A 13,312-nucleotide genomic window follows, 5' to 3' on the forward strand; every position below is an offset into this window, starting at 1 on the left:
CGCCACTGCCGGAGATCACTATTGGGTACACTATCTCCCTACTCCTCATCCCAGTGTGAGTGGCGAACACTTGCGTAGTGTAAAGGTCGTTTTACACGGTACACGGAATTGCGCAATCTGACGTACGTGCGAAGGCGCAATCGAAATTGCGTCGTGTAAAGCGGTGAATTGCTAGAACACATGCGAGAATGCGTGGATGCGAGACGGCAAAATAGCCCCTGTTCTAATTTCGTTCATGCATTCGCGCAATTCCGCGCCATCTTAGAAATTAATGCAGCTCCAACCTGCGCAATTCCGTGCCCCGTGTAAAACGGCCTTAAAACTTGGTAAACCTGAGTATCTGCGTGCTTGATACTGAAACTCCTTTGGCTGAAATATCCTTTCCCAGTGGTTCTGATCCGGAGATATGATAAGGGGATTACATTACCTCCAAAACTTTTTACCGGGAAGGATTCCATCACGTCATGTTCAATGAAAGGCTGCATTTTATAGGGAAGTTAACGCGGAGGTTTTTCCTATTTCCTTCCACATCGCAGCACTCCGACCAATTCCATGAACTTCACATTAAATAAGGACCTACACAGCTTGCCACCTTCCAATATTCTCAGAAAATGTCCTCTAATAATTTGTATGAAATTCTAAAATCCTTTACTGTGGATGGTCGCAGCGATTAACCTGTGACCATTAAATTAGAGGTCGAGCGCGCTAACCATTACACCACGAAGACTCTACCTCGCTCTTACTGTGCTTGACACCTTTGGGAGAATTAGTATCCCAGTTCTAATTGCGAGGTGTGACATTGAGCGTGTGTAGGCATATGTTTCCTTTTCTTTTGTATTTCCATACAGAGATCAGAGAGGGATAGGTGTCACTGGCGTAAAATAAATACTCGTTGAATCTGCGTATGCGCATGTTTGTGATCTACAAGGAAATTTCTTCCCAAGATAAAATCTGTGAGGTAACTGAGCCAGTGAGTGAGTGCGTGCGTGTGTGTTCTTTTGTTTTATATTCTAATTTTGCCGTATTTTCCACATTCACTTACTTCTTTGCCTCTCTCCCAAACGATCCTCTCCTTACCTACTCTCACAACTTGAACAGAAAAGGGTACATCATTGAGGAATTTTATGCCTTTCAAAAGAGCAGCGATGCTCATGAAATATTCCGAGAATTACTGATTTATAAAGGTTTTTGTGTCCAACTGATATGAATTTATGCAATGATTAATAAATAACTTATGAGGAAATTGATTACAGTGCTTCGAATAAATTTTTCCATAAAATTACATGCATAAATGTGATCATTAAATTGCATACATATCTTGAATGTCTCACGATGCACCATCTAATTAACGCATTGAGACATGCATCATTTTCCCCGAGGGTATCACTCGCTCAGCGATTAATTAATTAATTCGGCTCCAATAGAGTGGAAATTCACTGCGAACCCGTATATGTCTGCATCCCTATTATATTTCATGCGAAAAGGAAATAGTTCATTCAAAAATTAAATTCTTTTACCGTCATCTAATAATTTATGAGCACTAAAATCAACGCAACGACAACAATTTGGAATGATTTCACAAACTCAGTAATCAATAAATATATATTCTATATTATCAAGGAATGACGTATGAGTATCAAAGAGACTGGTAAAAAAATTATTTAAGTATAACTAAGACCACACTGAATACTAGACTTTAATGAAACATAAATTAACGAGTGTATTTTACTGCATGATCACTGAGAAGTGATCAAAAGGAAGTATAATAAATGCATAGTATGAGTAAAGCTTTGTATTTTTTGGACCTTTCATTCTTCAACTTCACCAAAATCAGAAATCGAACAAAGTTGCAGATGGAACGAATGAAAAGATCTCCCAAAAATATCGGCTAAGATCTAAAATCATATCATCTGAATCCAACTACATGTTGAAATGCTCATGAATGTAAACTATACGTAAATTCAAGGAAATATTTAAAAATCTAATTGTGAGGGAAAGCCTAGATTATTTGCAACGTAGGTACATCCGTAATTGGTTGCGATACATCAATACGTCTTTGGTTGGAATCCAAATTTATATAGTGCCTACTTTTAGCGAAGGAGGGGTCAATTGATCCATGATTTCTTGGTATGGCAAATAATAATTTATAACCCCAGAATATGATGCTGTGGTTATATTATGGGCTAACCTGATTTAATTAGGCAAAGAAATAACACTAAATTAAAATTAATTACGCGTTTTATACATATGAAGTTAACCCGAAGTCGTACTTGTACAAGTGAGTATTGACCTCACCCTAAACTAAGCCACAAGCAAGAAAAATTTTACATATTGAGGGTAATGCCGCAAATTTGCTCCGCAAGGGTTGATTCATTATCAGCAGGTTGAAATGAATTATTCACAAGACTCAGAATAGACAATAATACCGGTTTACAACCCGCAGTAAATATCAAGTGCTCAATTAGCGCTTTTTCACTTCTGCATATGCGACTAAAATTGAAATTTTTAAAAAATCTCATATCAAATGCTTCCTGATGAATCACAACATCAGACACGTTTATAGCGTTTGTTTAAATGAAATTTATTTCGAGCAAACATTTCCATTAAATTTTAACATTCAAGAAGAAATATAAGTATCAGGACCTCAATAAAACATCATCATCAACATCATCACTCTATAAACCAACGATTGGTTCGACGCAGCTCTTCATACCGCTCAACAAACTGCTAGCCTTTTCAAACCGACGTATTTATTTTCTTTTTTATCCTTAATAACCTGTCCTGTAATCCTGTCAGTCATCCATTGTCTTCCTTCCCGTCCATCTGTCCTTCAACGATTATCTTCATCAGACCATCATGCCTCAAGATGTAGCTGACTAATTTGTCCCGTCTTCTCCTTCGAGTTTTTAAATGACTTCTCTTTCCTACCACTCTTTTCACACTTCATCATTACTTAAGTTGATTGTTTGAGGCGTCACTTTATGGAATTTACTCATGATGAATGAAAATAGAACTTTGTTTTTCCACATATATATTTATTTAAACACGACCGCGGTTTCGACGCACTGCGTCATCCTCAGGCGAGGAGTACATGAAAGATCGTCTTATATACCTGACCATATAAACTAGAGTAGTGAGGGGGGGGTGTAAATCAAGATTATGGTCAGGTATATAAGACGATCTTTCATTGTACTCCTCGCCTGAGGATGACGCAGTGCGTCGAAACCGCGGTCGTGTTTTAATAAATATATAGTATGTGGAAAAACAAAATTTAATTTTCATTCATCCTCATTACTTACTCTATCAATCCAATTTACCTTCAGCATTCTTTGATAGCACCACATTTCGAATGTTTCTACTCTTGACTCCTCTCCTGCTGACAACGTCCAAGTCTTCCTCAAATAAAGAAACATGCTCCGTATGTTGCACCATATTAATTGTTTCTTTACTTCTATTCTTGTAATCTCAACTGTTAAGTAGATTCTTCTTTGTGCAGAGTGCCCTATTCACCTGTGCAATTCTCCTGGCTATTCCTTTCTTGCTTCGTCATTCGCTTTCGGTTCTTCGGCATCCAAGGTAGAAAAACTCTCCATCTCTTCAAGGATTAGTTTTTCTAGTTTAATGTTGGTCGAAGTATCTTCTCTTTTACCGCATCCTAGCATCTTATTTTTCATTTTGTTTATTATTAGCTAATATCTGGCAATTTTCTTTTCCTTATTTAAAGGAGTCACCATCAATTCCTTCAGCGCGGAATTGATATTTACTCCGAGGTATCCACATGCAGCCTGCATTCCCCAACACATTCATTATTGTTGCCATTAATCAGCTATGGCTTTACTTTTGGGAGTTGCATTCACATGTAATGACACTGAAACAGTTTAAATCTAAATCCTTTCAATTTTTAAACCTAACCGAGTTTCAACAAAATTGTGCCATCATCTGGGTAACATTTCCTTCAGATGGTTTAGAATAAATTAAATGGTATTCACCAGAGCCTTTTACATATTCATGCCTTAATTATATTATTTATAATGCCTTATTTTTATGTATTGCCAGTTTTAATTAATATATACCCGGCTAACAGAGAAAAATGTTTCCTGCATGATTAACGCGTTAAGTAACGGGGTATTTAAGTGTAGAGAAACGACGTACATGGGTAGAGGTGTTAAGATTGAAAATATGTGACAATTTGGGCGAATTGCCTTTGGTTTAAACATGAGTCACAAATAATGTTTGAAATAAACCTCTACCAAATCAAACTTTACGATATGTACGTTCTTAACAGTTGAAAAAAAAACAAATGAAAAATTAATTCAAAATTCCTATAGTATTCTTCAAAATTAAGTTGATGTGTCCAAATGACTAGAATCTTCGTCATCCGTCCGGAATGCTCTATAATAAATGACGAAAATTCTCACCGTCTGTACGTAACGTGATAATTTCCTAAACATCCCATTTTCCATTTTAAAAATTGAAGTTGGGGATTCGAATACAGTCCTCAGCTTTCGGCAACTGTGTAGTAGCTTAAAGCGCTCTACTGATATTGACTCTAGGGCACACACAAGAATCGGGAATCTCCTCAAATCCATTCATTATATCTCTATGGCGCCGCCTATCTCGCCCTCACGTGATGTCCCCATTGAATGGGACGTCAAAGACGCTGGTAAGAGACGGCGGACGTGTGCCGCCAAACGCAATCTCCTAACCGTTGAAGACTAAAGCCGGAAGCGCGGCTCATAAATGGATTCGCGGGGCGACGGGTATGTTGCGGATATGGAGCACGCCCCGCAGCAGTGGCTGCAATCATCCCCGTAGGCATGCCACCACGGCCGGCATATCCCACCGCCAGACGTGACGGCCTCTTTGGCGGGGAGAGCTTCACTGCCAATGGGCATGGATTAGGGCGAGTAGGAGACACGAATGGGCGGTGTGTCAAGGCTTTAAGCTGCCTTCCCACCGCATGCACGCATGCATGCCATGTCCCCCGACCGATAGCCGCCGTTGAATCTGGGGCAGAATAGACGGCACCAGAGACGGCACCTACAAACCACGGGGGTACGCGACAGGGGATGAGCACACAATTGGCACCCGCTCCATCACGTTTCCAGGGGCGCGTTCGGAAGCGCCAATAATCTAGTTAACTTGATGACGAAAGACAATGATCTCGTATTACAGTTTACATTCTGCGTCCAACGTATGAGAAATCTAGCGGTCATCGCCGTGTTAAAAAACTAGCACCAAAAATTAACCCTAGTACCGAAGGCTATGTCGTTAGATGTCCTCTCGAATAAATGTCGAATGAGACCGTTGTCTTTCATCGTTATGTTGAGTCAAAATCAAGTGAACGTGATTATTTCCGCTTTCGAAAACACACTAGAGACAATTATAGACCTAAGGCCATACTTTGCATATCGTTGGTTCGCACCGATCGGTAGAGGCTTTTCCAGACCGGCAACCAAACCTCATCGGTACGAAAATCCAATTCGCTACATACGATAGGTCATACGATTAGCCTCGCACCGACAAGCCCTTCCCAGGATGTTCTGCGCAGCAATCGGTTTCAAATCAGTCGGTGGCTAACCCTCCTGGAAAACAGAAGGGGAAGGAGTCAATTTCCGAGTGTATCCGAGGGTGTACATCACGTGCTCTACTCCGCCAATGGGAAGCAAGCTCGAGAGCAATAGAGGGGCAAGCAAAGAAAAGAAGCAAGGGAAAATGGAACATGCATGAGCAATTGTTCCGACTAAAGTTTTTCAAGACCCTTATTCCAAAATTATCGATAATTTAAGTGTCCACGGAAAATACTGTGAAGAGAAAAATTATATCACTTACTTAAGGAGTCACACATTACGGTTTAGAGTTAGTTTTAATTATAATCAGTGGCGTAATTAGAATATGCTTTGGAATGGGATTCGGGGATCTGGGGGAGGATCTGACCCTCCCTGACTCCCAAGTCACCAGTCTGCATTCAGTGACTCGTCTCACTGCCATGATATTAATAAATGATCTTTAGCGTCAAGCAGATCCAGTTATTATGCGTCAAAACTAGGCAATAATTTTAATTTTTTCCTCTGAGATTTTAGGGGGAGGAATCTATCCCATTATTACTCCACTGATCATAAGCAAATTTCCGGCCTCGGTGGCGGTGGGATAAAGACCTCGCCTGCCAATCTGTAGGCCGCGGGTTCGAATCCCGCCTGGGTAGGTGTTCCCCATCCAGAGCATGGATTTTTGTGATTTTCTATTATTAATGTATCAAATCCCGCTGTAAAGGCCATTCTGTGCTGTTCGCGGGGAAGTGAGAAATTAAATTAAAAAATTAAATAACTACTATCACTAACCGCTCCTGCTCATATTTACTCCGAGTAAATGGTATTAGTGGCAGGAGCAGGGGTGCCTGAGAAAGCTGACGGAAAAAGTCATTACGAATTGTCCATTTGAATGTAGATTGGAATGTTATAATTTTATCCTACCCTATCAGTTACTTATTTTTCGACTTACGCACTAACAAAACACCATCCCCGAGTCATTCACCCATAACCCAACGCTGACCTTACGGCTAACACGTGGCCTACGCTGACCTTACTTGGTAGGAAATCAACAAAGGGATGGGGACAAAAATTGCCCAATCAAGATGTTAGACTTTTGATCACACAACAAAGAAACACTAGACAGTGCTTTGGTCTCAATTTCATTTCAATCTCTGACTTCACAGTACTTAATCTAATGCTATAAGAGTGAATCACATCACCTTTTTATATGTATGTAATATGTGAACATACCGCGACCATCATTCCTTAAAATTTCAAAATTGAGAGGATTACATCATGTTATTCTCAGTGTTGTTGAGCCACTGCGCTCCCTTGCATACCGCTTTCACGAGACTCATTAATATTTATTTTATATTTTAAATACATTAACTTCCAAGAACACGCCTTGGTTTCTATGGGCAAGTAACATCCTTTATTTTACATTTTTATAAAAGACTTGATGAGGGGAGTTGTCTCCCATTTAGTGTCAAGCATAACATTCAAGGGCGCGAGTTTCAAAAAGATGCAGAGACCTTTTTTAGGACCTTATTACAATGCATAATGCCACAAAAGAGCGATAATAATTTTTCCTTGAAAGTAAAAATTTTAACCAAAATACTTTCTTACAATATACAATTTTAATGAATACCAAAGTTAAAATACATGTAACTATCAAATAAAATATAATAGCGTTATCAGAACAGAAATGGATATCACGCTGATGTGGTTGCTAGAGTGTTGGCTTTCCACCCGGCGGTCTCGGGTTCAAATCCCGGCGGTAGCAGAGAATTTCGGAGACTCCCCGATCCCTGCTTGAATGATGTGTGGAGGAAATTTCAAGCGCAACACTCCGTCCGACGGATGGGACGTTAAGCCGTGGTCCCGTTGGCGCCTTTCGTTAAGAGCAGGCTAATGGTGACGCTGGGTTTCTCTCCACCTTACTTTCATACCATTCCCTCATGGCGTAAGTGGCCTCGCAGCTATCGGTCGCCTCCTCCAAATACCACCACTAACAGATCAGATATCATCGCTCACAGTTCAAATTAAAATAATAATAGGTCATTGTTGACACGGAATGTGACGCTTTTTTATATTTTTATTATATTCGAAAGAATTCCCATACTTAGACTAGGATTTTTTTACTTTTTCTTGACTACCAAAAGGCCAATATCGGTATCACGGCTCTCAAATTCCAAAATATTTGGTCACGCTATTGTCGGAGCTTTCACCAAAAAATGCCGGTCTGCATCATTGAATATGCGAAGTGACGCATGCGGAGAATTCCATTGGAATCATTTGTCGAGTCAACACCAGAGAATTTATGCAAAAAATACTTTCAGCCACTGGCTTAGAAAAAGCATTCGTTCGATCACTACGCGCTGAAAAATTCTATGCACCTTTGCCAAAAACGATTTCAGGTAACCATTCATTCAGTCAGCATACTCGTATTAAAATTGTCAGCGAGGGCTTATATTGGTGATACTCTTCCCATGTCTGCGAAATAAAGTGACATTACCGCTGGCTTTCATTGTGTCCGTTATTTGGTATCAGAGTGAAAAAGTTCCAGCTTCATAGAACCATTGAGATATAAAGCTTTCATTGGACGTCTTTTGTGAAGTTATTACATTTGTTTTTGTTATGAATTTCGAATATTCAGCGTCACATCTGACAGCACTATATGTAATAGAAATTTAAAAAGGCTGAGCCAGCTCTATCCATGTTATTCTCATATCATGTGGGGTCAGCATAAGTTATTTCTCCCAACCATGGGCAAAGTAAACAAATTTTTCTGTTTTTTACTGCGTATCCTAACAAAATATCATGACTCTGACTTTGCAAATCCTGAGAATCATCCACTGAAAAACTGGTCATGAACTAACTCTCATATATTTTACAATGGGGTTACTTTAAGTTTCTTCCTAAGTAACAAATTCATGGCCATTCTACTTTATTTTGACCATTTTATATTCTTGACCTTTACCATGTATTCTTGACCATTTTACTTTCATGTGCATGGTTTTTAGTAAAATGACCTATGGAGCTGGCATCACTTCCAGTGAGGGCCAACCTAACAATTAAGAGTGTCGAGAATCTTTGATCAACTACAAATGAAAGACATCGGTATGTAGTTGATGGGCATTTATCTAACACTTGCACAACTCCCTGAAATTGGAGAAACACTAAAAAAATGCTCAATGGCTTATAAAAATACGCTACATTAGAATTAATTGATTCTCGATTTAATAACTAAGCCGTAAACCTACTTTTGTAGATTCAAAACATGCTATCATACCATCATCAATAAGTGAGTTTTCTGTTCTCACATATATTTTTTTACCGTTTTCATCGAATAAAAACCCGAGGTGACTTCCAATATCAGATAAAAATTTATTTTTTCCTTGAATAGTTCCTACTTGACATTGCAATGGTCTTCTTTAAGCATTTTTGCTTTTAAAATTCCTCTCATTTAACCCCTTATCATTCTCCTTTCAATAATAACTGTTTCCCTTTTCATGTCAGCCATTTTCTCTCGGAATTTTCATATGTCGAAACAATTCCGAGGAATAAACGATTTCGATTTTCCATTGTAGAGGTGGTCGAATTTTCAATCTTGGATTTCGGCGTTGAGACATGTGCCATATGAAAATTTGGAATCTTTAAGAAAAACCGTTAGAGGGTTCTCCGAACCCTCACGTTTGAGCTTACTTTCGCCGTATCCCTCTTGGTTAATTAATAATTAAATTCCGAAAAATGTCCTGCAAGCGAAAAATCATTGTCGCCATTTTTTTGTGGAGCATGCAATCTTGAATATCTTAGCAACCGTTTAAGCTAGAGGAATGAAATTTTCAGATAAATAATATTATTAAAATGGTCAACTTTTGCAATGATGACCATTCCGCTCGATCGATTCATGTGCGAGTTATATCGATACGAATCTCCTTGGATACGCTTTAATCGCTAATAACTTTTTTATTAATCAAGTTTTGAACATGAATGTCATATAAAATACGACTTAAAATGTCATTCATCCGACAAAAGTTAAATCAGGCGAATCGATTGATTAGACTCGAAGTTATGATCGATACAAGGTTGTATTCGATTGAGCCATTTTTTGGGCTTATTTACATAGTTACGGAAATAAAAATTTTAACAATATGTAGGGAAAAAAATGAATTATGCGCACACATAAATTATTTAGATGAATTATGTTTCCTAATGAAGATACATCGATTTGAATTTATATCTTTTTGTATTAGGCCCCCGTAAGAAATACACGCATCCCGTCTGTCTACGTCACCAATATAAGAACATAGGCTAAATTTTGAAAGCGGGGATATTAGAGAAGGCAGGGATAAGGGAGTGACCATAGAAGGGATATCAATAGGATTGCGGATTTTACAGTACAGATGTCAGCAGTGTCTAAAGTACGATTCGATTAGTATAGCAAATACGCAAATTGGCATAACTTGATAAGTGTGTACGTTGGACCAATGAAACTTGGTAAACAGGTACATCTTGGTATTCCTCACGATACTCTATGGTAGTATGTTTTGTATTCAGTCTCACGTTCGATATATATCGAATCTACTTTTTCTTAAAATATATCGAATTGCTATAACATGTAGGATTTAACATTCAAGGACATAGTTTACTAGGGATTAAATAGTAGATACCCATAGACTGGATTTAAAACCAATAGCATTGCGGATTTTACAGTACAGATGTCAGTATGATCGAAAAATCGATTCGATTATTATAGCAAATACGTAAATGGGCATAACTTCCATAGATTTACCGTTGGATCAATGAAAATTGGTGATTGGGTACATATTGGTATTCCTCACGATGCCCAATGAAAATTTGTTTTGTACGTAGTCTCACATTCGATATATATAGAATCTACTTTTTCTTAAAATGTATCGAATTGCTATAACATGTAGGATTTTACATCCAAGGACATAGTTTACTAGGGATTAAATAGTAGATACCCATTGACTGGATTTTAAACCAATAGCCTTGCGGATTTTACAGTACAGATGTCAGTATGATCGAAAAATCGATTCGATTATTATAGCAAATACGTAAATGGGCATAACTTCAATAGATTTACCGTTGGATCAATGAAATTTGGTGATTGGGTACATATTGGTATTCCGCACGATGCCCAATGAAAATTTGTTTTGTACGTAGTCTCACATTCGATATATATCGAATCTACTTTTTCTTAAAATGTATCGAATTGCTATAACATGTAGGATTTTACATCCAAGGACATAGTTTACTAGGGATTAAATAGTAGATACCCATTGACTGGATTTTAAACCAATAGCCTTGCGGATTTTACAGTACAGATGTCAGTATGATCGAAAAATCGATTCGATTATTATAGCAAATACGTAAATGGGCATAACTTCAATAGATTTACCGTTGGATCAATGAAATTTGGTGATTGGGTACATATTGGTATTCCTCACGATGCCCAATGAAAATTTGTTTTTTACGTAGTCTCACATTCGATATATATCGAATCTACTTTTTCTTAAAATGTATCGAATTGCTATAACATATAGGATTTTACATCCAAGGACATAGTTTACTAGGGATTAAATAGTAGATACCCATTGACTGGATTTTAAACCAATAGCCTTGCGGATTTTACAGTACAGATGTCAGTATGATCGAAAAATCGATTCGATTATTATAGCAAATACGTAAATGGGCATAACTTCAATAGATTTACCGTTGGATCAATGAAATTTGGTGATTGGGTACATATTGGTATTCCTCACGATGCCCAATGAAAATTTGTTTTTTACGTAGTCTCACATTCGATATATATCGAATCTACTTTTTCTTAAAATGTATCGAATTGCTATAACATGTAGGATTTTACATCCAAGGACATAGTTTACTAGGGATTAAATAGTAGATACCCATTGACTGGATTTTAAACCAATAGCCTTGCGGATTTTACAGTACAGATGTCAGTATGATCGAAAAATCGATTCAATTATTATAGCAAATACACAAATTGGTATAACTTGAAAAGTATACCCGTTGGACCAATGAAATTTGGCAAATGTGCACATCTTGGTATTCTTCACAATGCCCAACATAAATATGTTTTGTATGTGGTCTAACGTGCGATATATATCGAATATGCTTTTTCCTCAAATATATCGAACTGCTATAACAAATAGGATATTACATCCAAGGGCATAGTTGACCAGGTTTTATATAGTAGATACCCATAGACAGAAAGTTAAACCAATAGCATTTCGAGTTTTACAATACAGATGTCAGTAGGATCGAAAAATCGATTCGATTATTATAGCAAATACGTAAAATGGCATAACTTCAATACTATATCCGCTGGACCAATGAAATTTCGTGAATGGGTAAATCCTGGTATTTCTCACAATGCCCAATGGAAATATGTTTTGTATGTAGTCTAACGTTCGATATATATCGAATCTACTTTTTCTTAAAAGATATCGAATTGCTATAACCTATAGGATTTTACATGCAGGGACATAGTTGACCAGGAATTTTAAAGAAGTTACCCATACACTGGAAGTTAAACCAATAGTATTGCGGATTTTAAAGTACAGATGTCAGTATAATCGAAAGATCGATACGATAATTATAGCAAATACGCAAATTGGCATAACTTGATTGCTTTATAAGTTGGACCAAAGAAATTTTGGGAATGGGTATATCATGATATTTCTCACAATGCCCAATAGAAATATGTTTTGTATATGGTCTCACATGCGATATATATCGAATCTTCATTATCCAAATTATATCGATTTGCGTTAAAATTTAGGAGTTTACATCCACAGGCATTGTTGACCAGGAATTATAGAGTAGATGACTATTAACTGGAATTATAATATACAGCGTTGCGGATTTTACAGTGCAGATGGCATTTTAATCGAAAGATCGAATCGATTATTGTAGCAAATATGCAAATTGGCATAATTTAAATAGTATATGCGTTGGACCAATGAAATTTGGTGATTGGGTACACATTGGTATTCCTCACAATGCCCAATGGGAAGATTTTTTGTATGTAGTCTCTCATTCGATATATATCGAATATACTTTTTCTTAAAATATATGGAATTGTTATAACACATCGGAATTTACATCAATGGGCAAAGTTGACCAGGAATAATATGGTGAATGGCCATTGACCGGAATTAAAATCAAACGCATTGCGAATTTTACATTACAGATGCAGTATAATCGAATGATCGAATCGATTATTATAGAAAATACGGAAAATGGCATAACTTGATTCGTATATTCTTTGGACCAATGAAATTTGGTGAATGTGTACATCCTGATATTCTTCACAAAGCCCAATCGAATATGTTTTCCATTTACTGTCTCATTAGATGTATATCGATTCAGCGTTTTCTTAAAATATATATTGAATTGCTATAACATGCAGGATTTTACATCCGCGGGCGTATTTGACCATGAAATATAGGGTAGATGACCTAATGGGAAGATAAATCAATAGGATTGCGAATTTATATTTTCACATGTGAGTAAACTTGACAATTCGTTATGATTATGGTAGCAAATATGCTAATTTGCGTATCTTTTTTACTACTGATGTTAGACAAAAGAAATTTTATGAATATGTTTATTAAAGCATTGTTCATGCTGCACCAATGAAATATATTCGTTTGTTATGCTCCCATTCGACACCTATCGAATATACCTTTTGTAAAATATATCGAACTGCTATTACTTACCAAATATAACAT

This window comes from Ischnura elegans, chromosome 2, assembly GCF_921293095.1.
Source record: "Ischnura elegans chromosome 2, ioIscEleg1.1, whole genome shotgun sequence".
In the NCBI taxonomy this organism is placed as follows: domain Eukaryota; kingdom Metazoa; phylum Arthropoda; class Insecta; order Odonata; family Coenagrionidae; genus Ischnura; species Ischnura elegans.